We start from the raw sequence: 25,062 nt of genomic DNA, 5'->3' as shown, positions 1-25,062 counted from the left end.
GTTTGCAAGGAGAAGTAATCTTTTTACTCTGACTGCGATAGTCAGGCACAAACACACAGAGAGAGCAAACTTCATGGTAAGGACAGACAGGAAGAAATTGCTCTGAATTAACTTTGCTAGGTAAATCAGTTAAAAAATTTGAGGGGGGAAAAAAAGGGTACCTGGCATCTGCAACAGTGGAAGAAACTTACAAGGAGAGAAGTAATGTGGGTCTTATCCAGAACAGCAGTTACATGTTTCCTTTGGGCCATGAAGTAGCATGTGTGTGGAAAATACTGATATATGGTCAATGTCAATGTCTCCATTATATCCATGTTTTTTCTGCCCTTTTTGTTCTTGGGTTTATCTTCTCAGAATACTTTTAAAGACTTTTCTGATGGTCAGGACAGCAACCATAGGTGGTGACTACTTTGTTTAAAGCTTCTGCTAATTCTTTCTATGTTTTATTGCTTGTCTATTTGAATTAATTAATGTATGTAGTAATTTTTTGGTTTATTTATTTGTATGATTCAGTTCACATAGTCCTCATAAGGGCTTTTGGTTCATCTTTGGCTTAGATAAAACAAAAGTTTACAAAAAATGGATATTGATGGATCTTGAGCAGAGGTATCAGCTCTTGAACCCAGCATACAGGTGCACGGCACTCCTGAAACTCGCTGCAGAGCATCTCAGCTTGGCAGCACTGAAAAAGTGAACCTCTACGTGATTCTCTGAGGGCTTCCTAATGAGTTGCTGGAACTGGAACTCCATATGCCTGATTCCAGATCTCACACCATATCTTTCGTACTAAAAAGTATTGCTGTTGAATGATTTATGATACATGAACATTTCTTGGCTAGAAAGTAGAGCTGTGTTTTTAATACACTTTTTACCTGTCACAGGTTTTACAGGTTTTAAAACTCATGCAGAGAAATTTTGCAGATTCCACTTCCTTCTCTTCCCTCCATGGAGGCATGGGGAAGAATCTTAAATTATCCTGCTACAGACCTGCCTGATCTTCACAGAATTAGCCCGGGGTAGTAGCTTCAGATGCAGAAGAGGGTCTGAACAGTCTGGATCAGAGCTGGGAGCTAGAGGCCCCCTGTCCTGTCCTGTCCTGTCCTGTCCAGCCACTTCCCCAGCAATGCAGCAGTACAGCGCAAATGCCCCGCCAAGGACGCGCAACTTCTTGGAAGAAGAAAATAGTAATAATCTACAGCAAGTCAGTGTAGCAGTTCATCGATCAAGGCTCGGTAGCCGTTCTCCTGCAGCTCTGCTCGGCAGTTACCAACAGATGGCAGTACGGCACTGGGGATTCGTATCTGTATGCGGGCGTATGGACTTCCTTTCCCCTGCCCTTCCCAAGGAATTTCAGAATGGTTACTACCTTATTTTAAACTGCTCTCATTCCTCGCAGTGTTCAAGGCCAAGCTGGAGGGGCTTTAAGCGACTTGAACCCCAGTGTCATCCTTTCTGAAGAACCTAGTATTTCCATGCTTTAGTTATCAGCCCATGAAATGCTGTAATGCTAATGCTTTACATGAACGGTAACTAGTTAATTAACATTTCTTAAAGTCCTGAAACCTCAGATTAATAGTACTCTGGAGCATAAAGACATAATATTATTTCATTGACCATTTGTCATTTAAAAAGCTCTATGTCTAAAGCTTTAATGAAACTCTATGATGGCAGCAATTTCCTTCTTGTCACATTTGGGTCTCTTGTCTCTGCTAAGATGCATGTGTAGTTAAACTATGCATTTCTTTCGAGAGAAGCACTTGGTATTACTGTTTATATGATCACAGAAGCCAAACCTAACAGTAGAATCCTACACTTGAGAGAGGTGCATAGTTGTTTTATTTTTAGAAGATATGTTTTCTGAATGAACAAATTGTGACACTATATAACTTCTATTAGTACAGAAAAACATCTCCTCTTCAGATAACTATTGTTTTGTAAAAGCTACCAAGTCACAGTGTATCAGTTCTAACAAAAACTGCTATTTTTTGTTACATGAAACAATTAAACAATTACTGGCTGCCAGATTTAAATATGTTTTGGTAGCATAGGAATAAATCAATCTTGGGTACAATTTCTCTATACGCAATGGATTTTAACAAGGCAGGAAATAAATTTATAATACTACAAAAATCAAGGGTATTCTTACAATAATGAGCAACGAGCTATGAATCTTCAGTAATGTCCACGGCTACAGAAAAGCTATCAGAGGCTTTAGCAGTGGCCAAGAACACTTGAATAGTAAAAAAAAATCACTTCAGATATATGTGTAGCTTGAGGCTGAAATTTTATGGTCATTGGGCAATTGTGCCATAAACATTAATAAAAGAATACAGCTTACTTCAATGGCTGCAAAATCGGGCCCCATGCAATAGTTTTTTTCAAGCTGCAGGTGACACTGTAGAGCATGTGACTGCTTGCTTGGACTCCAGCGTCTATGCAAAAATCTTTTCGAAAAGACCTCTGGGGAAAACAAACAAACAAACAAAAGATAACAAACAGCAGAAGATTGTTAATCAAGCCTCATCATGTGGCTTAGCACATAGCATCAAGAACATTCCTGCATGTCCAGCATAAGCAGCAGCGCAGGCTGAGGGCACAGCTGCTTTTAAAAGGAGTGGGGCTACTTTTAAAAGCATCTGAGATTTCTGCTCCATCAGAAAGACTGCGTGATGATGGCCTGCAATTGCTCAGGTTCCACACAGAGCTGGTTGTGCTAACACAAGCAGATCTGAACACACATATTCTTTTTGTATATTCTGTGAAGCCAACTGTATGCAGAAAGGTTTTTCTGCCTTTCTTGTGTAATCAATAGTGACAGGTAAATTCCTTCTGACATTACATATAAACTTCACCCAGTCTCTCACAGTTCAGAGCTTTTTCTGTTTACAAGCAAAGAAGCTGAAATTGGATTATTACTCTGAACAGCAATGGTGCCTCCTCTGATTTTTATATTACAATCTCTTTACAATTTCAGTAAAGATCTATTTACTAGTTGTCAGCCTGCTCCATTTAATATTAAAAGTTGCTATTTCTGACTTCAATATGAAAATTAATAAAAATTCAGGAAGTACAATTAATAATTCTGCTAATGAAGTGATGGTCAGGAAGTTTACTCTTTCATAACTGTATTAGTGGTGACATTAGCTGCCAGACATCCTGGCAGGAAAAATTACTCATCTAAAAAGAAAGCAAGCAGATATTTTATTTATTTATTTTTTTCCTCTTGGAGGGGTAGCAAAGTTGTTAAATTATGTATCCCTTTTGATTGTATTCACAGGGAAAGGATTTGCCAAGTTCTCAGAGGAAATCATTGCACCAGCCTGGTTTGCAGGTCTGTGATCAGCCATCCTTGTCTCTTGTTTTTGTAAAGGTGAGCCCATCAGTTAGGTAAAATATGGTTCCACTCGAAACAATGGGAAATTAATGTTGATGTTAGCAGAATTATGTCAGTTCCCATAACTATTACTTTTTCAGGTAATTGTTGTATTTATTATACTCTGTATTACCATTAAATATTATTTTTATAATGATGTGTAATTACATAAATATTACACATTGTACTTATTTTGCACATATACCATACAATAGAGAGGAAAGGTCTTAAAGCATACTATTTAGGGAAAATGGTATGTATTTCCATATTAAAAATACTTTAACAATGGAAATGGTTTAATACAGACATTTAAGTTACTTTGTTTTCTAGAAAAATACATTTTTTGGAGTCATAGGGTCTGATCTACTCTTGCTAAGTCTAATACAAGATTGCTGCTCATACTAAAAGCTGCAGAACCAAGCTCTTAGAATATATTCTTTTAAAACATGGTTACTACTTTAAATGTTCATAATTGCTGCAGTGAATTGCATATGTATCTGATGACTAGGAGTTTTCAGTATCAAGTAAGAAGTGACTTTAACACTTTTGGTCATGTGTGTATTAATTCAAAGTTCTAGCAAATTCTCTGTATATGATTTTTTAATTGTAAATCAAGTCCTGAATGGGAAGCAAAGACAGCTTTAAAGTAGCATTCACATGGAATTTTTGGCAGCTGACCCACTGAAGTGGAGTTTTGAGACTTGTGCTTTGCACTGCTATCATTTCTGCCACTAGTTTCCTTCCTCCCCTCTTAGTGAGGCTCCTGCTGGGAATGTAACACACATCACTGGAATAGGCAGTGATGTGCAAGCCTGCATCTGCTACAAAGCAGCCTAAAAATAAATCCCAATTGGACAATGCCATTTGGTGTAGAGCAGCACATAGTCTAATAATGTAAACCAGGCTGTCAGCAAAGATAAATGATTGTTCAGCTACATGCAAAACAAATCTTGGGTCTTAAAAAAAAAGTCAGAAACAATCCTTTGATATTCATTTATAAACACAGTCTCCCAAGATTTACTATTATTGCAATTTAATGAATTTGCATCAGTGAAAGCATAATGAGAATGTCTCGTCAAAATTTACTATTAATATTTTAAGAAATCAGCCCATTTTGCAGCTTGTTTCAGTTTAAGGAAGTTCTCTGGGAATGCAGATTTTGGTTTAGAAGATGTCTGCCCTTCAGGCTGATATTTTTTCCTGTGCAAACCAGATAAGCCCGATTCTTTTGCTGGTATGTCTTTTAAAATCCCAATTCCGTAGATGGAATCTTTTCAAAAGGATCTATATGTTAATGTTGTTCTTTTTACAGATTGTTTGAAATACCTGTCTGTGGTTTTTTTGCTTGTGTGTGTTATCAGACTTCTTGAGTTTAAAAGAGTATGATTATGCAGAAAGTGCAAATTACTATAATCCAAATAATTGCAGACACTTACAGATACAACTTTGTACCTCATCCTTCTTGCTACCATGCAATTCTGCTGGGGGGGGAACCTCTCCAGATCTTTCAATTTTTGAGGTTTTCAAATTCCTATTGTACTGGATTTTGAGGCTATTTACAATTATTATTATTATTAATTCACAAATTGCTGACCTTGAAACAAATGCCCACATTTATGTAAAATGCAACTGCAGTTAGACACAGACTGGAATAATACTAACTGCAGATCCTGGGCCTTCACTTGGTAAATGGATCTCACTGCAGGATCAGCACCGTGATTTTTAAATTAAGTAAAAACATGACCAAAGCTAACAGGCCTTAAATATGTTCTGTTATTGCTACTATAGTTAAAGCTGGAAATCCCCACATTACATGTATGACACTGTACAGCTGGAGGAATGATCTTTGCAAAGATTTCTGTTTATATATTTTCAGAAAAATTATTACGAACTCTTGAAAACATAGGGTATAAAACCACTACAGTTTGAAATTCATTCGTATTATGTACTGTGCTGGTCTGCCAATTCCATATGCACAAAAACCACAAGAGTGTCCCAAAGTATTTTGAGCTTGATTTTCTCAGGAAACAACCATTCCTAGAATTGAGATGAAGCAAAACATGAACTTGCAATCAGAAGGCCAAAATTAGCAACTCTGAGAGTTATTTAATCCATATGAGGAGAAAAACACAACTCCTGACAGGGACAAATATGCCTAATCCTCAAATCCTGCTTTTCTGTAACCATGATTGGGGTCACCCTGCATACATAGCCAAGAGTTTGTTAGTTGGCACAGGGGTCATGCTCACATGCTTGTGGGTAATTACACCAGGAAATAGCAAATCATTTTATCTCAACAAATCTACAGATTGTTTTCTAGAAACAATATTGAATAGATTGGTCGATAGAGATACATACTGTACATTTTAATTTAAGAGCACAATAATAGAAGGTTATCAGTACTTTCATGATTATTATCCGATACAGTTTCTATGACAGGACAGAATTGTCTGCAAATTTGTACAGAAGAGAAAATATTTGGATCTGCATTGGTTCCCCAGCTCAGAATGCTATTTATAAGCCCCAATACTTCTGCATCTTCTTCTATTTGTAGCCTTTGTTATGGTGAAAACCAAAGATAAATATGACAAATCAACTCTGTATATTTTTATCATATCAATCTTTGTAAAATGAGGTAATTTATTTATTTGTCATAATATCTGTAGTAACAACTAAAGATCAGACAAATACATGTGTGCACCTGTGCATATACATGAGCATTTCTTCACATGCTTTAAGGTTGTCCTTGAGCTGGATAAAACCCAACTACAGCTAGCATTAGTGAAATATCAAAAATGATGTGCTTATCATTCTATATTACCTTTATTTCATATTAAGGTAGCATGTATTTAGCTTTCTTAGAGGAGGCTATGCATAAGCTACTCTATTGTGATAAATTCTTACTAATTAGTTCCTTTACTAATTAGGGTTTTTTTTATTTCCTATATGACTATGCATTTCAATCTCTTTTCTTCTACTTTTTCTTTTATGCTAAACCAGACATCTGTCAGCTACATCACCATGTCTGAAATATTCTCCCATTAAAAAGGAAGAAGAGTATTCTCTATCATATTATTTATTGCCTTCTCATTTTCTAAATCTTGCAATGACAAAGATTCTTGAGAAGTATACAAGATGTATGACACTCAATACAAATCAAAGCTTAACTTTGAAAGATCTGTATCATATCACATCATTTCCTTACTTTAGCTCTTGGAATTCAAAAGAAAACTAACATATGCAGAATTCAACAACAGAAAACAACTGCTGTATAGAATTTGTATGCCATACAGATTGCTTTATTACTCCCTTATTTTCTAATAGCTGTTGTCTTGATGTTGTATACCTAAAAGGATCTAAAGGATCTATATTTGGGTTACAGTATCTTGATCCAACAGTGTGAAATAAAATTAAAAAAAAAAAAAGCACCTGTAGGTACTGTTTATCTGCTTTGAATTATTTAGAAGTGCACACACAATGCTGAAAACTTTCTTCCCCTCAAACTTCCATTGTTGCTACCACAGGGCTGTTGTCTCAGTCCACTGTGCTGACATACGACAACTCACACAAGAGTTGCATACTGCATATGTGCACTTCTTGTGAGACTGATGTTTTGTTTCCTGCCTCTCACACCAGGGAGAACTGTGATCTGATAGTCTGATACAGGCCTGGTAGCTTTTTATACCTCCTTTTACAATACTGCAATTGATTAGATGTCATACGAAAGATCTGGGAACCACAGCTATCAATTTCAATAAGGCTATACCAAATTTATATTAAGGACAGATGAACTGGGACCTTTGGAGCCAAGTGACAGTAGTAAGGTTTGCATGTGCCTCTTAAAACATGGAAGAAATAGTAATTGAGAGAGCGGATGCTAACAGCATCTTTAACTTGCCTATTCAGACATAAAGGGCATCTATCTGCCTTAGATGCCCTGGCACATTTGGAAGATGGTGAAAGATGGAGAATTATTGTGAAATGCCTGAGAAATAATTTCTGGTAGCCCTTAAACTTAAGGCAAACAAATATCCAACAGAGGAATTTCTGGGCTGTGAAAAAGGCAACAGTAGAGTGAACCGTAAATGTTCTCAGACCTGCTCCTGCATTCCTGGCATGTGTCCAGCGGTGTGGGATGTTTGCATCTAATAACTCAGCCACTTTTGTATCATTTTGACTAAGGAAGCTTAAAAAGCAAGCAAACAAACAAATCATCACTGCACACTGTACCATCAGCTTTAGTTTAGTGATGAGGAGAGTGAGCTGCTCAAACCTGATCTCAGGTTTCTTAAGGAAAACCAGGCCCAGGAGGTGGACCACAATGCAAGCAAACTAAACACTCTCTTGGCAGCAGTTACAGACAAGTATGAAAGCACCACAAGCTGACTAAACAAATCAAGAACCTGAAACCAGCCACTGAGGTCAGCTACTCTGGCTTTCCTGCTGGAGCCAGAGGAAAATGGTACACAGCCAATCAAGGATTGCTAGCTGCACCGGTCCTCAGAAAACAAATGAGACCGAGTTGCCAAGTTTTAGTAGGTAAGTCCCACTCTTCTCTGTCAACATCCTGAATATCTTCTGAAGCACAGGACAGACAGGTGGCCAAAGCTCCATCGTGGCCAGAGACTAGCTCATAAGCATCTCACATTTCATGATGTCACCACTAGACCTGGACTGGTTTGGACAGGACACTCAAAAGAGGCTCTGTATTGAGGGGTTTAGCAGGAATCATTTATGAAGGAAGCTTTGTCAGTCTTTTATTTTGTTGTTCCTGAGAAATGCCTTCCTCTAAGTGGATTGCTTAAATCCCAATCCCAGTTGGGCATTTCAGTATTTCTGTAATTACTTAAGAAACTCTAGAGAAAAGACTAGTTCATTTGCATGCCATGCCTGCATCAGACCACAGTTTTATCCACTACACTTTTCTGTATGTTATGAAGTAATTTAGTTTCATACATGAGATACTGCCTCACATGTTTCTGTTATCCTTCTGTTTAACTTACTTTCATAATTCCACATTCTCCATTACAACATTACTCCTTATGGAGCAGTTTGCCATGATACAAAATAATCCATATAGGCAAAAGGTAATAACAGTACCACTAAGGCAGTGGAATTCAGTTGCCTTTGTTACAGTGCCCTAAAAGAAACTAAGGCAATGCAATAGCAGTCAGTCTCCTGATCAGTCCCCCTGTGACAATCCAGTGCTGCAAGAACTACCACATGGAAATTCTTTACCATTTAGGCTTCTTTCTAGACCACTTCAAATATTTATATATATCTTTAGAAACATTTTTATGTCTATTTATATGAACATAAAATCATAGAATAGTTAGGGTTGGAAAGGACCTTAAGATCATCAAGTTCCAACCCTCCTGCCATGGGCAGGGACACCTCACCCTAAATCATGTCACTCAAGGCTCTGTCCAACCCGGCCTTGAACACCGCCAGGGATGGAGCATTCACAGCTTCCCTGGGCAACCCATTCCAGAACCTCACCACCCTCACAGTAAAGAACTTCTTCCTTATATCCAATCTAAACTTCCCCTGTTTAAGTTTTAACCTGTTACCCCTTGTCCTATTGCTACAGTCCCTAATAAAGTGTCCCTCCCCAGCATCCTTACAGGCCCCCTTCAGATACTGGGAGGCTGCTATGACTTAAAATAAATAATTCAGAAGTCACCATTCATATAGTAACATATTTAGTATAGACCATTAAAATAAGAATTATATGTCCAGTATAAGACACTAAAAATGTCAAATCCTGTTATCCAAAATACACATAACACATTGCAATCCATCGTACCACGTCAAACAAACAAACCATAATCTGGCAGGTGGCCTCTAATGTCAAACATTTAGTATGAGGGATACTATTTTTCTATATCTGTTTATGTTCTAGAATTAATTATAATTTTTTTTTCACTTCTTTAATAGTGTTTAGACTCTATGATATTAGAAGCCCTAAATACCCTATTTAATAAGTTGGGTCAAGTATGTAGAATTATGTTTTACTTTTAGTTACAACCTTATAATGAAATACAGTTAAATGCCATATTTATTTTTAAGTGGAAAAAAAAAACAAAAACAAAAAAAACAAACCAAAACCAACAGAAACCAGTCTGGTTCTCCTTCACACATTTACAGCGTATCTGTTTTATAACAGTCGTCTCAGATCTAGTATTACAAAATGTCAACAACAGTTCTTTGTGTCTCACAAGTATTCTCTCAATAGCTCCATGTGTGCTGCATACTTTGAACACTTATAAGCCAACTGCTAATGGCTAACTAATAATGAATTCATAATCACTTGCTAGTCATCAGAATAATTTTTTTTCTTTATAAAAACCTCTCCAGTATTTAGATGGCCATGCAAACTATTTTACCACAGCTGGCTTAGAAGTACATTTTTGTGGTTTTGCAAGCCGATTCTTTTTTTTTGAAAGTTTTCAAGAAAACAAGCAAAATAAGATCCCAGACATCTGAATCACCAGACATTCAGAAAACATTATATGTGTGTTTGAACAGTTGACTTCCTAAAGCAAAAATACGAAATGCCAATGACCATTTTGTGCATGCAGTTGCGAAAAGTCCATTCCTGTGCCCATCTAGCTGGTTAAAACAGAATTTTAGAGACTACTCCTCCCCTTCAGCACAAATGGAGGAGAGTTTTTTAGGCAGAACAGCAATTTAAAAACAAAAATCTTCTCCTTCATCTCTGGACTAGGGACACTGACCTTAGAAATATGAAAAATTCTTCCACTGCCTGTAAATAAAAATGGACTGCAGGCAGTCATGATCATGTGTCACTCTTATAAAACATTCTTACTCATTAGCTACTTTTTGGAAAGGTTATTTGCTGTCAATCAAGAGATAAGTTCTGCTTATAATCATGGTGATGACATCAGACCTGTAGAAGAGAAGATTAGTATGGGGAGTCTATATATATAAAGCAGAAGGTCATGGGACACATCCAACGTCAACTGAAGTTAATGGCCTCCATTCACTTTGATCAAAACTGGGCTGATCCATGTAGGATTAAGAGATTTTTATACATATATGTGTGTGCGTGTGTATTTATTTTCCTTATAGCTAGTATTGTTGGCTTGCAGCCTTGGATTTTTTTAAGGTGACCTATACCTTTGATTTGTCTGACAAGAAGAGGTGATTGTCCCTTTTCTCATTTTTAGGTGGCCGTATATAGTCAGTCATGTTCACTCTTTCCAAAGTTGGAGTTACTCCATGGAGGTAATGGGCAAGAATTTTTCCAATCAGCAGGTTTAGGGCTCTAACCTTGCATTTCTTTTGCCATTTGGTAGTATTTGCAAAGAAGCTGGGAGAGAGGCCAGTACCCATTTTAAGCCTCAGGTTTCACACAGTGGTCCATCAATGTACTGAGGGGTATAAAGCATAGGTCAGCAGCTTTCCTGTCAGGCAGCAAATAACTAAATTTCACTTGTCTGAGATAGGATTTTAGTTGTTCAGGGCTGCAGGACAGAACTGTTCTCACCCTGACAGCTGGAATGGATGATCTGTGAAATGTATTTTTAGAAGTCTTACTTGCCTACGTGTATGCTTGCATTGTCAAACACGCAGACAGCAAGAGGGAGTTAGGCTACCAGCCACGAGGACTGTGACATACTGTACAAACTGTATAACATAGCTAGATCTAAAGTTGCATTTTTGTTACTTCTCACCCTCCAACTGCAAATATACAGTCCAAATATTAATGCAACACTACTGCTCTTCCTGTACTTCAACCATCCCATTGCTACAGCATTCACACTATTTAGTAACCACAAAGGGGAAATTGCTGCTGGTACAATAGGACATTAATGATCAAACCTGTTTTTGAAAATCACCCCAGTTTTTCCCACATTTCCTTTCCCTAAACATATCTCTATCTGATTAACAGAAACAACAACCTCTTGTAGATGAGCTTTTTCCTTTAACAAGACAATACACTCTTGAGGGATTTTATAACTAACATTCATCCTCCTAATCTTATCCCACACCTTGCTGATACGCATTTCCTTATTAACATTTGCACATGGCTATTGTGCCAGTGCTTTTTTTTCCAAGCTAATGATTTCTTCCTCCTACAGCCCATGACATCAAGTTGTAGTCATAATACATTTCAAAGCTGCTTTCCTCTCTGTCTAAACAACATTGTTACATTTTTTGTTTAAACAGTGCATTGGTTTCCTTCCCCTCCTATTCAACAGAAGTCATGGAAAGCACTTTTCACGTACACGTAACATCACTATGAAAATCATAACTGAATACCTGTAGTCTATGCTGATTTACATATGGTTTTACTAAATAGTTAAGCATACCACCACCTTTCAAAAATATTTAGAATTCACAAAATAAAAAATCAGACTGTTGAGTATAAACATAGCATTGTAAGCATTCAGAAAAATAATTTTAATGTCACGATAATTATACTACGTACTTTCTTGTCCTTAAGAGTTTCCTCTTTATTCTGCATTATGTGCTTCTACTGTACTGAATGTTTCATACCCTGTTTATATTAAAAAGTGTGAACTTCCTACTTATTTCTCAGTCTAAGTATTATCTTTAAGGCTAGGATTCTTACCAGTCCTCTGCGCCTTTATGCTCCTAATCTATAAACTTCATCTGTAATAAAATTCAAATGAAATGTCTCTTATCTTTAGAGGCAGAATGTGTTAAAAGTTGTTACACAGCACTGTAAAAAAATTATATGTAAATAAACCAAGCAAGTCAAATAAAAAAAATATGCTTATTGTGTGTTAACTCCACTGAAAGTGCCAACAGAACCAAATTCTGCACAGATCCATGGAATACAATTAAATCACTAGGATAACAAAATAGGGAACAGATTTAGAGACCTCCTGATAGTGTGAAAGGACACGTTTGTGTATTGCATTGTATTGAACTGTAAGACTAAGTTGGTAGAACAAATTTCTGCCTGTGAGATGTCAGCATGGCTCGTGTAGTTTTGGGATCTATTGATAAAACTGCATGTTGGTAAAACACCTAGCTTTGTCAAAAAAAGTTCTGGTGGCTGGCCATCAGCTAGTGCAACGTAATTTGTCATCAATTCATCAGCAGGAGATTGTTGTGATCCCATGAGCACCATATCATGCCCTGCATATGACCAAGAACCACAAGGTACACAGCTTGGAGAGCAGAAGGGTTTCTGCAGGTGAGAAATGTCCATGGCTCACCAGAGATTCTAGATTTCTTTTTGGACAGGTCTGGACTGGACATGCAACAAGACTCATGTGCGAGAGGTAATGTTTGCCTTAGTTACTCCTAATGGTTTGCTACGACTGGTCCAGACACTGCTCTGCGCTGCAATGTGATGCAACCTCAGCACAAGAGCAAGACCTCAGTTCCTGGATATCTGCTTGCAGATAAGAAGCTCCAGACTGGCCACTCTGCTTCCCAAGGACAGGAAATATAAGTACCTCTAAGAATATGTATCTGTCTAGATGTGCTAGTCTCTCTCCATTCCTTGAAAAAAACCAAACGAAAAAATGAAAAGGCGGCATTTTGTGAGCTTTTTTGGTCTTCTTTTAAGGTGTAGCCTCAGTATCTGGCCTGGGAGGAAGGACAATCCATCTCAGTATTTTAATTTCTCTTTCCCTTCCTTTCCAGTTCCTTCTGACTTCCTCCAGACTCAGGTCTTTCACTTCATACCTGTACTTCCTTCCTATTAAAAACCTGTTGAAACCCTTCCTATTAAAAACCTGTTGAAACCTTGTTGGAGTCTTTTTAATCATTTTTTAAGTCAATCTTTCATCTACCATTTAATTAAAAACATAAAAGAAAGAAAAAAAACAAAACCAAAAAAGGCACCTTCTCCAGCCCTTTACTGCACTCTGCCAGTACAAAAAATACTCAGATATCCCTCCCTCTTGAAGGAGCCAACAATACGGCAGCCTTCTGTTCGGTTGTGTCTATCCAAGTATTTCCTAGGTATCTCTTAATTGAGACATGCTTAGCACACATGCAAGAATCAGAAAAGTTTGGAGGGAAGACACTGATAAGAAGTCCAGTCTGCCAGCCACCATCTGTTATGAGAAGGAAACAAAGCCACAGATTGCTCCTAGGCAGCTCCCCGCAGACACTACTTGAGAACTATTTGTAGTGTGTGGCTAGAAGGTGTCCAAAAAATTGACAATTTCACTTCTTCCCACGGAGTTTTCTGATTAGCAACACTGAAACTGGTGGAAATTACTATTATTTTCACTTTATTAGTACCAGATCCAAGTGTGTAGGTTTGGTTTTTTTTTTGTGGGTGAATTAGAGCCAGATGAATAGATGCTTAGCCTCGCTGACAAAATTTTTTGCTGACGTATATTGCAAAAATTTTTAACTACTCTCTTACTATTACATATTACCTTATTTTATAACTTCTACCAGACATTTCTGTACGTTATTGAATTCTTATTGCATTTAAAATGCAAGATTATAAATAAGCCTTGGCAATAAAAAATGTTCACTTTCTCCTAAGACAGGATTAACATAAGTATTCCAATGGAAAAGTAATTTGAAAATGCATCGTATTGTGCAACAAACTTTTCTGCATAATATAAGCCTGAGAAATAATAACAAACCAGTGTAAACACAGCAAAGCCATCATAGACTAGGCCTGTTTCTGAGCAATTCCCAAAGCCAGCAGCACCATGAAAATTATGTCCAGCAGATCTATCTGAGATAGTTGTTGTGCATTTTACCTAATTCCCACATAAGTCCATTTAGCAGCAGTGTTGAATTCTGCAGTTCCTCCAGCCAGTGGTTTTGAAGGAAAGATGAATACTGCACTTTGCAGGTGCCACTGAGGATCTCCATCAGAAATCAGACTACTAAGGACGCTGCACCTGACCACAGAACAACAGAATGAGAAACCTCGTTATTTTAAGCAGATAGTAAATATTCACTGATTATTTTTCTTCCTTCTCCACTTCTTCCCCTGCCCCGCCTTGCCGCACTCTCACTCACCTGCGCCCCTCACAGCCGGGGCCCCTCCCGGGCGGTCCCTGTCACCCCCTAAATGGGATAACCCCGCCGCCCGCCTCGCCTCCTTTCGTCCCCTTACGCCATCCATGGCCCCAGCGGCCCCAGCGCCCCCTGGGTCCCGGCGCCGACTCTGCCCCCTTCTTCCCCCCACCACCCTGCCCTTCCCTCACCCCTCCGCCGCCAGCCGCCCGCCCTCTCCCGCCTTCCCCTTCCCGCTGTCACTCGCGGCTCCGCCCGCCCCCTCGCCCGGCCCCTCCCCGGCGCCCGGCGGAGGAGCCACCGTTTCCGGAGTACACAGAGCGGGGCTGGCCGCGCGGTGGGGGCTGTTGCGGGCAGGTGAGTGAGCGCCGCTGCTGAACCCGTGCTCCCGCGGCGGGGGCGGCCTTCCCCCGACCCCGCGGACAGGACTTGTCCCCGGCCGCAGCCCGGCCGGCAGGGCCCTGGCGGTGCGAGGCACCGGGCTGGCATGGACGGCGCTACCGCCGCTCCTCCCTCCCCGGGCGCCGAGAGGCACGGGGCGCGGAGAGCGGCCAGCGCCCTGCGGCCGCTCGGGGGAACGCTCCCCGGGCCGCGGCTGGGGACACCGGCAGGGGCTGGGAGGAGCCGCTGGCGGCGCCTGCGGGAAGCCCCGGCCAGGGGGAAGGCGGCGGCGGTGCCCCGGGGCGCGGCCCGGTGCTTGTCGCGGCGCTCCCTCAGCGGGCCCGGGCTCTCCCTGTGGTGGTGGGGGTAACCGCGGAGCGGGCGCGCAGCCCGGGGCGGTGGCCAGGCTGCAGCCGCCCCCGGCCCCGTACGTCTCCCATTCCCGCCGCCGTGACCCGAGTGCGGGCAGCCCGGGGAGCGCTGCTGGGACTGCGCCTGCGGGAATTCCTGCGCACCTTCCTGCTAAATAGTGACCCGCGGCCTCCCGGGGCGGTCGGCCCGTTGCGAGAGACCCCGCCGCGGAGGCCTCGCCTCAGGGCTGCGCGGCGCTCTCTGACCCCCGCGGTGAGGAGGCCTCCTGTCCGTCCGGGCCTCCCGGGCGGTGCCGGCGGGAGCTGCCCTTCGGGAGAGCTGTAGCGTCGGGCTCGCGAAAGCACAGCTCGCCACGGTGCCCGCGGTGGGCTTTCTTCGCGCCCCCCGGCCCGAAGGCCTGTGGGTAGGAGTGTCTCCTTCTTGGCCACTGCAGCGGTTTTTGCTTGCACGGGTGTTTCACCTGATGTTGACTGAGAGTGCTCTTTGTTGTTATCTAGCCTTATGTTTAATGCGTTGTATCCTCATGGTAATTGCAAGCACAAGAGGGTAGCTCATTTTGGGCTGTAGCTTAAAACTTCACTACTGTACCTTCTCTTTTCCCTGCTTGAGGGGTTTTATCATTTGAGATGGGAAGGTATATATTCATCAGGTGGATGGTGGCTTAGAAATTTGAAAGGAGTTAAAAGATCTCATTTGTTTTATGTGAGATTATAAACATTGTTGCAGGTATAAATCAGCCACTGTTATTATTGGGTTTAGAGAGGAATAGATGTTGGGGTGTCTTAAAGAGCAGCATACATCAGGTGTGTGTAGTTGCAGTTCACTGCTTCGCTTTTAAGAGTCCCTCAGCCTGTGGCTCCAGAGGCATATGCAACTGGCAAGAGGCTGGGGCTTGGTTCCCAAAATGGCACTGCATCTTGTAACTGCTTGTGTGGCTGTTGAATAATCTCAGATCAAGATATCAGGGAAAATGTTGCTGTCAGATTTCTTGGCTCAGTGCTATCTTGCAAAGGGGCACTGATGCTCTTGAGGAACTGTTGTTTTCTATGGGCAAAGGGTGGCTGAATTTCCTGAGAAGTGCTTCCCTTCCCTCACCTCTCTGAGGTATGAGTCGCATAGCTCCTGGCCCCATGAAAGTTTTGGTATGCAGCTCATGGGATCAGGAGTGTTGGCCTGCCTTGGTATGTTCACAGGTGCTATTTGTGTATCATGAAAATCAACTCAATTTTGTGCTTGGCTGGAGTCTTCTACTGGGAAACATTTCTACAGAAGATAAGGTGGACACTTCTTTCGTAAAGAATTGCTGGTCAACATACATGTTTCTGCAACTTTGTGAAATCTTTGGGGAGTTAGGAACTGTGTGGGAAGCAGTACAGAGCCGCTGCTTTCCATGCATCTGGTGGTACTGCTTCCTAAGTCAATGTAAGGCATAAATCCTGTTGGTTTCTCATTCTGAAACAGGAGTTACTATGAGGTGTTAGGAAACTAGAGATTATGTATATAGGGAATATTTTTCTAGTCAAAAGTCTCCTCTGAGACTCTGAAATTAATAGTCCTTCATAGAAAGTAATGTGAAAATACTTGCTACACATGTTTAAAAGACAGGTCTAGGTTTCTTCCACTTCTTGGGCATCATCTTCTCCACTTCTCGCTATTTATTACTTTTCAGCACCTTTTCCCCAGTGTACGAATGACAGCCGGTTTTATTTTACAGCAAAAGAACTGTATTTTTGCTGTCCTATAAGGTATAAGTGAGCTTCCCTTTACACCTTGAATTGACTGTAGTTTTAAGTGCTGCCACTTGTCTTCTGTTACTCAAAACAAGATTATCAAGAGAAATTGTGCTGCTGCTTTTGTTTATATAGTAGTACTGTAATGGGAAAAGACTTTGTTCTTGGAACAATGAATACTGGTACACCAGAAATCCTGCTAATGATAGTGATTAATGGGTGCTGCTCAAAATAGCTATCACTGCTGATATGACTAATTGTGCTGTATGAAAAGAGCTCCTTTATTCTCAGTAATCTCAAGGTGTTTCTACAGTTTTGGATAAATGCCTGATCTGTGCAGACAGATAAATGCACAGTGAAATGCAGAACTTGCAGTGAAGTATGGCAGTTCTTTAAGGGCTTGCTGCTGTGCTGCAAAACCACTTGGGGCTGAAAATGAAGAATATTTTCTCGTGGTTACTGTAGGTAGACAGAATATTATTACTGGAATTGGATGTTAGCCAGACCAACACCCGATGTGTTGCAAACAATGCCAGGGTATTGTGAGTAGCTACAGAAGGGGTTTTATATCATACATGAAAGATGACATTTCCAGCAGCATGGGTAATCTCATCACAAAACATTGTGTTGGGGCTGGCTCAGAGGGCAACTGACTCTGCTAGAACTGATAAAATCTACAGTATAATAATGCTGGTCCTCCGAGAGCTTGGTGATATGTCGGGATTAGTGTTTCTTAACCTTCACTGGCCTTTGAGTAGCAACAATGTATTAGTAACATGCCATAGGTAGTCAGTCTTGTGCTCTGCAGGAACTGCAGATCTAAACCGCAGAAGGTGCTGTTTCTCAGTATCTGTAAAAATCTGAAGTTCTGCTGATGAAAAAATATTTTGAAACTTAAGCACAATTTGTTAAAGATGGGTTCCAAATTCACTAAGAAGGAGTTAGTAGTTATATTTTGTTGTGCCTCTGGCTTTGCCATGGGTTTCTGCTCTTCTGCTGTTTGTGTACCTCAGGATAACTTTATGGCAGGAGGGGTGTAGATGTTCATCCCTTCTGCCCCCAAATAAATTATTAAGGGATGTATATGGGGAGTAGAAGGCATTCATTTAACAAATCCTGTTTTGTGGGTTAATCGCTGATTTGGTGTGATTCAATCCCAGTCTCCTAGTGTTCTGTGAATAAACTGTTTTGGTTCAGTCCTTGAATTTTGCAAAAACAGTAATTAAAAAATGATTTTTTTCTATGAAACTTCAGAAGGATGATGTTGGTGTTAATGAGGTGTGTATCCACTTTGAAGTGCTTCTGACATTATAGGACAATTTATTTTGAGAACTGTGGTTTTGAAATAACCAATCTTGTCTTACTTTGCTGTAATTAATGAAGATTAGTATTTTGATAAGATAAATTTGGGGGATTGATCTGTATGGTTCTATTAAGGTCATAAACTTTGCATCAGGTCCAGTGATCTGGGTTGGAGTAGCCTTGGAGTACAAGAGAAAGGGGTGGGGGGTGGGGGTGGGGTGGAAAACAGCAGAATAGAGGGTCTAGAATTGCTGGTTAACTTTGAATAATGAAGAAGAATGGCTGAAAAGGGGCATGTGAAGTACTGCAGGTGTGATGGGGGATCATGAGATGTCTGTGTGTACAGGTCAGTATGGCTGTATCTAGGAGGCTTTAAGCATGTTCAAGAGCCTTTATAGCAAGTCAGACATTTTTCCAGCTGTTATATTGCATACCATTGGTAATACATTGGCTTCAGTCTAATGATAACATATGACAGCTTATCAGGGCAAGAACCTCTTACAAGTTTTTATTTAAACAAATCAAGTTTGATTTGGGATGTTCTAGGGCTTTGTTTTGAAGAACTGTTTTCATAAAGGAAATAAATGCTCTCCCTTCTAAGGAAAGATTTTCTAAGGAAAGTCCTCACAGGAAAACATGGTAGCACTAGTAAATAGAATTTTTGCCGTATTTGCTAAAAAGCAAAACAAAACCTTTAAAAAGTTTTTGCTGCAAGGTGGCCATCTGGTCTTTAGAATAAATTTTTACGTTGTGTGTTTTTACTCTAGGGTCACATCAGAGAAAATATTTTTTTAGGAAAAATCTTTACAATACAATTATGACCAATTCCTGCTTATGTTCATAAGAAATTTTTCTTTAAAATGACTATTGCATGTTCTCTCTCTAAGGCTACCTAGATTTTCGCTGTCTTGCAACAGAGCTATACAACTTCTTTGTCTTTTGTTTCTTGCTTTCCTAATAGTTTTCTGCTTTCTCAAGTGATTAGAGTTTTTTTGTCAATGGGACTCTCCTTGGTTTATCTAGTCATGTTTCAGTGGGGTACTTGTCAGATGCTGAAGTCTTCTGATAAGCATTTCTGACAGTAGCACTGCAAAAGATATATTATTTGGAAAACTTCTACAGGGAGATCCATGTACCACCTTGTCAGCCACCTCTTCTCAAGTTTAGATGTTCTGGTTTTGTTCTTTCCTGACACCACTTGTGTGTTGGTTAGAAAGTTAGAATGTGACAGCTGGTTGTTTAATAGTATTTTAGGTGCGATTCTTGTTTAGTTGTACACTCAAAGTTGACATTTAATGGCACCATCCAATTACAGAAAATTCCTCACAGGCTGTCTGCAGTGTACTCTGCAATCCAGGAACTGAACAGTACTCCTCAGTTTAAACAGGAAGAAAGCGCTGTAGTGGACCTTTCCTCTGCTTCTCCACAGGCATCCATAGTGTGATTTGTTCATGTGAGAGTTGTCTACTAATGAAATCTGTCTTCAGTCCTGACAGTAACAGTGTTTTCAGTTTCCCAAGTAGGTTACCTCACTGTGATAATTTGCTATGCTTGTGAGTTTCTGGATGGTATTGGGAATTCTCTGGATTTACTGGGGTAAAAGTAAGCATGTCCGCCTAGTGCGTCTGATACCAGGATATTCAGAGAAACATTCCTAGGTATTTTTTTGTTGTTTATGAAATTTGGTCTTCCTGCTTTTTTGTACAGATTACAGAATCTGTAATCAGGTGATTTTTTTGAAGTGATTTTCTGTAACACAGAACTATGCATATTCCCAGGATCACTATACATGCTTTTTTTTTTTTTTTTTCCAAGGCTTTGTTCTAACAGTTGGCATTTCCTTCCAGCACTGCATACAGTTTTCATCAGCATGTAAGTCTGATGACTGACTGTGCCTTAGAAGAACAGTTTGAGTCCAAGCACAAGAGCTTCCCTGGAGAAAGATAAAGCACCTGAATATCTACAGGTCACATTCCAGAAAAACCTGGAGATCTTTTAAGTGTTGCTTCCTCAGGGTCTAAGTACAAAGTAATATTTTCAAATGTTCCGTAAAAGTACTTGAAGCTGGCAGTTTCATCCTGAAGAAGCTAGACATTCTTCTTCTGTGGCCCAGCATATAACAGAAATGCTGAAACCCAGTGAAAGTTGTAATGACTGGAAAGGACAGACCCAGGAATACCCTTCTTGTTGTTAAAAGACTTTTCTTGTGTCTGCATCCTCACAGCTTGAATAAAAGACCAAGTATCGGAGGGCAAAGATCACTTTGGTTAAATGTAACTCTATGCCAGCCTCCAAAAGATTTGAGGAATGTAACTTCTTTTGATTGAGTATTTCAAAATTTTTCTTAGAATCCTATTTGCAAGTCTTGGACCAGATGGTATTATGTAGAAGGAGAAAGTGCATGAAGGAAAAGGCTACCTAAAAAATTTATTCTTTCAGATTTATATGTTCTTCTGCATGCATCTTGCAGGGTAACTTCAATGTAGAATGAATTTGTCATCTCCACATGCTCATAAAAAAATCGTGTTTGTCAGATTAAGATAAAAATGAATGAATTTTTTCAGCATTTGTTAAAGGCACCTGTGTTTAGTCCAAAATGGAAGGATCCTGAGGATAAGAGATTTTTTTGGTTGGAGGGAAGAATAGGAATATGGCCTACTGTTGAGTGGACTGCACTCTATTGTCCAAGCAGCAGTTGAAGGCCAGGTGGCATAGAATAGCATTAACTAAAACTGTGCAAATATGTTGTTACAGAATCCAGTTTCATCAGCACATTTTTCACAGCACCAGAATAAACTTTTTTTTAGCCTCTTACCAAAGACATAGTTAGATATTGGAGGTTTTTTGGCTGAGCAACACAGGTTGCAAATATTTAAATAATAAGGTAATAAGATATACCCTTTTTCTTACATGAGATGAATATTTACAAGCAGATGGTGTAATTGAGAATTATAATATGGTGCTGAAAAATAGGTCTACTGCTAAATATGCATGCATCATTTAGAAAAGCGAAAATCTTTAATTTATTAAATAAAAAGCAAAAAATGAAAAAAAAACCAAACAACCAGTAAGATTTGGTAGTGATCGTAATTTTGGTTTACTGAGTTTGGGGTAGTGCAGATGAAATCATCAAGACTGCCAAGTGCCACTGTTGCCATCAGGAAAGTGGAGGTTTAAGTGGGTACTTGTACATTCTTCGCCTGCAGAGAACAAACTGTAGGTGTACTTAGCTAACTCAGAGTGGAGGTCAGCTGAACTGTTTATCTGCCAATGTAGGTACAAAAGTTATGATACAAGCAAGACTAAGGTTTTGTTAGTATGATAACTTGCAGTTCTGTTTTAGCTCTTTTTTGAAGAGTTGCTGAAGTTTATGTATACAAGGGCAGGGTAGGTTAAGTAAAAATTGTATTTCCTAAATTAATGCAAGTGTAAGTGGCTTATTTTTCTTAAGAGACTTATGTGCTAATGAAAACTGTACAGGGTGCTCGAAGGAAATGCCAATTGTTAGAACAAAGCCGTGGGAAAAAAAGCATGTATGGTGATCCTGGGAATCTGCATGGTTCTGTGTTAAGATAGTGTTTCAAGAATCCTTACTCAAAGAGCTTCCAGAATTTCTGTCCATCTTGTGTTGCTGTTAGGAAAAGAATGGAAACATTTTCTCTCTAGCAATCCTATTAGATCTCATAATGAACTTCTTTGTCTAAACATTGCAATAATTTGCAGGGCACTGGATTGTGATGTTGAATTCAGCACTTTGACCTTGTTTCAGGTCCAAAAACGAGTGAGTTTTAGGGAAGTTATTTTGTTACAATTTTGGTAATTGGTAAAATTTGCATAAAATCTGACCATGAGTTTAACTTGGGTTTGTTCACAAGTTGCTCTTAGTAAAGGTATTTTACAATTTCAAGTCATAAACCCTAATTTAAATGTTCGTACAATACTTATTCTTAAAACTAAAATAATAAGTTATGGGACAGCAGATGGTCTAGTTGTCTTTGGTCAAGTGCACTTACTACTTTATCTATATGGAAAGGTGGTACATCTGACCTTTGCTGTTTTGAAAATAATCTGTCTCATGGTTTTGTGGTCAGAAATCTATTGCTCTGCAGGTGCTGCTGGACATGAAATCTGTTGAAAACCACTAATGATACATTTTTTGTTTTTATATAGGAATGTTACATTTTTGTGGTGATGGATTGGTACGATAGAGTAAATCTGTAGTTGACACACAAGATTTAGGGAAATGTTTTTTGGGAAAAGTGCATTTTCTTCCTTTGAAGACACAGCAGGAAAAGAGATTGCTTGTGGTTTTGGGGTTGTTTTTGTGTGGTTTGTTTTTTTTTTTTTTTTTTTGTATTTTGTTTTATATCAGTTTCTGGAGCAGTTGGGTTTTAGGAGCTCTGATCAGGATTGTCTGATACAGTCAGACGAATGAATAACAGACCATGATTTGCCTTTTAATTATGTTTTCCCTGAACATGTGTTAAAAGATTCTAGCTCTTCTCTCACTCTGGCTTCTCTTTCTGTATCATTGTGACCATGAGGGATGCAGAGGTCTTTTTCAAATCATAGATGCTGTCAGAATGGGGTTTTGTCACCGAATCTCTAATGCTATTTACGTTCTTGCTGGTCAGATGTCAGGGAATTACCACTCCAAAACCTTTAATGGTGTCTTTGATTCTGGCTGCTTTTCTAAAGAGTATGCTTTAATTAGACACATCGTTGGACCAAATACTGGGAGTATTGAATTGCTGTGGTTTGCAGATAACATTGTTCATGGATGAATAGCTCTTCTGGCTTTAAAGGAACAATATATTAGGCTTAACTTGTCTTTAACAGCTGCACAGAGTTTGTTGCTTGTGCAGTACATTGACATGTGAGAGTTTTGTCATAATTTAGTGTGTTTTGAAACTAAACTTCTCAAGTCAGTTTCTGAGGAAATACCTGTAGATGAGCATGTTGCTGTTGGTCTCTCCAGGATCACCTGTCCTTACCCTCTTATTGTTTTGTGTTTTATTATGTACTGCTCCGTCCCTTACACTTGGAGGTTTATTGACGGAAAATGTCTGTCCAGCCTCTGCAGTCTCTTGTATTTCAACATTATTTTGCTGTGTGTTTGTTCCCTTTGAACGGCCCTAATGGCCCTCAACTTTGTGCATTGTGGGAGATGGAGACTACTGCAAATACGACTGTTAAAATTTGACTTGATGTTAAGTTGTAGTTTGTTTGTTCTTTTTCCTGAGACATTGACATTTTTATGGTCTTTTTTTAGCTTCATGGTGCAGCCAGTGGATGCTTTTATCTGTCTGATGCAAGATATTGTTACCGATACTTTAGTTGCATCCTGAAACAGGAGAAAATTATGTAGTTGTGACTTTCTGCTAAAGAGTTGCATCTGTATTTCATTCTGAAATTGTTTTAGCAGTTTCTTTTAAAAAATTCTTGTGGTTTTAGAGAAATAATATATTGTCGTCTTTGCAAAATGCTATTTGATTATACATATTCTGGACCATGAGTTCCTCATCTCTACTGCGTTGTTTGTTTTTCACTGCACATTAAATCATATATCAAGAAAAACAAGGGTAAGTATAGTACATGGAAATTTTCTATGCTACATAATTACGCCGTTTTTCCTTTAACTTAAGGTTTTGTAGGTGATACAGTCCTCAATTATAAGAGTAGATGGGAAGGTATGCTGTACTTTGTTACAAAATGCTGTATTTTGATACAATTGTTCAGTGTGTTGAGGAATAAATTATAATATGAATGCAGGGCATCTTGCACACTATATCCATGTGAAATATTTTTCTCTAAAGTGAATTCTAATGTAAGCAAAGTAAAACTGGTGTAATTTGGAACAGTAGACTTGAGGCAAATATTATGCAACTATCGATGTGTGAATATAGATTATAGTGCTTGGTAGCATGTAAAAAACGTGGCAGTGCCTCAAAGCACTGTTGAGTTAGTGGATTTCTTAATTACCTGTCTCTAAAGGTTTGTGTTGTGAGGGTGTGTTTTTCTTCTTTCTTTATGTCATATCATTGACTTAAAACCTGTAGTTCATTGACTTTTACTTCCTTTCACTTGGACTGTTTCAGAGAGAGTGCTGTCCCTCACAACAGTGTAAGGTATTTTGGCCAAAATTTCAGAAGACCCACTTAATATTGTGGAAAAAAAGCAGGGAATAAAAATTGCAGCTGTAGAATATACTTCAGAGAGGGGAAGCATTTGACAGATTGATTTACATATACCAGTATGTGTCCTCAGATGCAAGGTACCCTTGTCTTAATTGTTGTGTATTCCAGCACTGATAGGGTGTTCTGTATCTTTTAGGTAAGAAGTAATACCTTGAAATTGGTGCTTTGATTTCTTCACATCAAATAGTTGATGTGAAAGGAAGAATTATTTTTTATTTTCACTGGTGGCTTCTTTTGTTCTAAAACTGATTTCTTCCATATAGAAGATACCAGCTTGGGCTGGTGTTAAGGAGTAGGTTGTGTGGCAGGTACTTGTAGCTTCCTTGCACTGACACTGGAATGCTTTTTCTTCTGCTTTCTTCTTTTCTTCTTTGTTGTCTTTTCTCTGTTCAAAGGCCTTCTTAAATACCTTCATAATGAAGATTAAGGTAAGAAACATAGCAATGCCACTACTCATAGTCATGAATTCAATGAGTAATCATTAATAGTGCTCAATGTAATATTTTAGAATTAACAAATAATTAGGTAAAAAAACTTTTCATTTACCATGTGTGCCAGATTTGAGATTGTTATTCATAAAATAGGCAGATTTTTACAGCGTTGGCATGTGGTAAAAATCTAGATGCCACAAGATTTTTCACTGATGTTTTTTCTAAAGTAGTTATGATCTAGGAGTGTAATAGTATATATTTTCTTGAGTAGTTGTCTTCTAAGAGCT

At 39.3% G+C, this 25,062-nt stretch overlaps 1 protein-coding gene and 1 long non-coding RNA gene across 3 annotated transcripts in view; one reads left to right on the top strand and one right to left on the bottom strand.

Annotated features, from left to right (window-relative positions):
- Window positions 1–3,212: 3,212 nt before the first annotated feature.
- On the bottom strand, window positions 3,213–14,320 carry LOC130594362 (uncharacterized). Its single transcript, XR_008971068.1, has 3 exons — window positions 14,101–14,320; window positions 5,323–5,410; window positions 3,213–3,403 (listed from the first exon to the last, which is right to left on the bottom strand). It is a non-coding gene; the product is annotated as an uncharacterized LOC130594362 (long non-coding RNA).
- Window positions 14,321–14,665: 345 nt separating this feature from the next.
- Window positions 14,666–25,062, top strand: part of GARRE1 (granule associated Rac and RHOG effector 1) — a 63,599-nt gene continuing 53,202 nt past the window's right edge. Inside the window, exon 1 of one of the 2 annotated variants that reach the window (XM_057400194.1) lies at window positions 14,666–14,719. The gene's annotated coding sequence lies outside the window, so the exon portion shown is untranslated. Of the gene's footprint in view, window positions 14,720–19,987; window positions 20,020–25,062 lie in introns of those variants that run through there. The other variant, XM_057400192.1, reaches the window with a different exon arrangement.

The sequence above is a fragment of the Pezoporus wallicus genome, unplaced genomic scaffold, assembly GCF_028554395.1.
Source record: "Pezoporus wallicus isolate ANWC-B61680 ecotype Strahan unplaced genomic scaffold, APGP_CSIRO_Pwel_v1 contig_447, whole genome shotgun sequence".
Classification (NCBI taxonomy): Eukaryota; Metazoa; Chordata; class Aves; order Psittaciformes; family Psittacidae; genus Pezoporus; species Pezoporus wallicus.
Note: the sequence above shows the minus strand (reverse complement) of the source record. Positions and strands in the feature narration are given on the sequence as shown.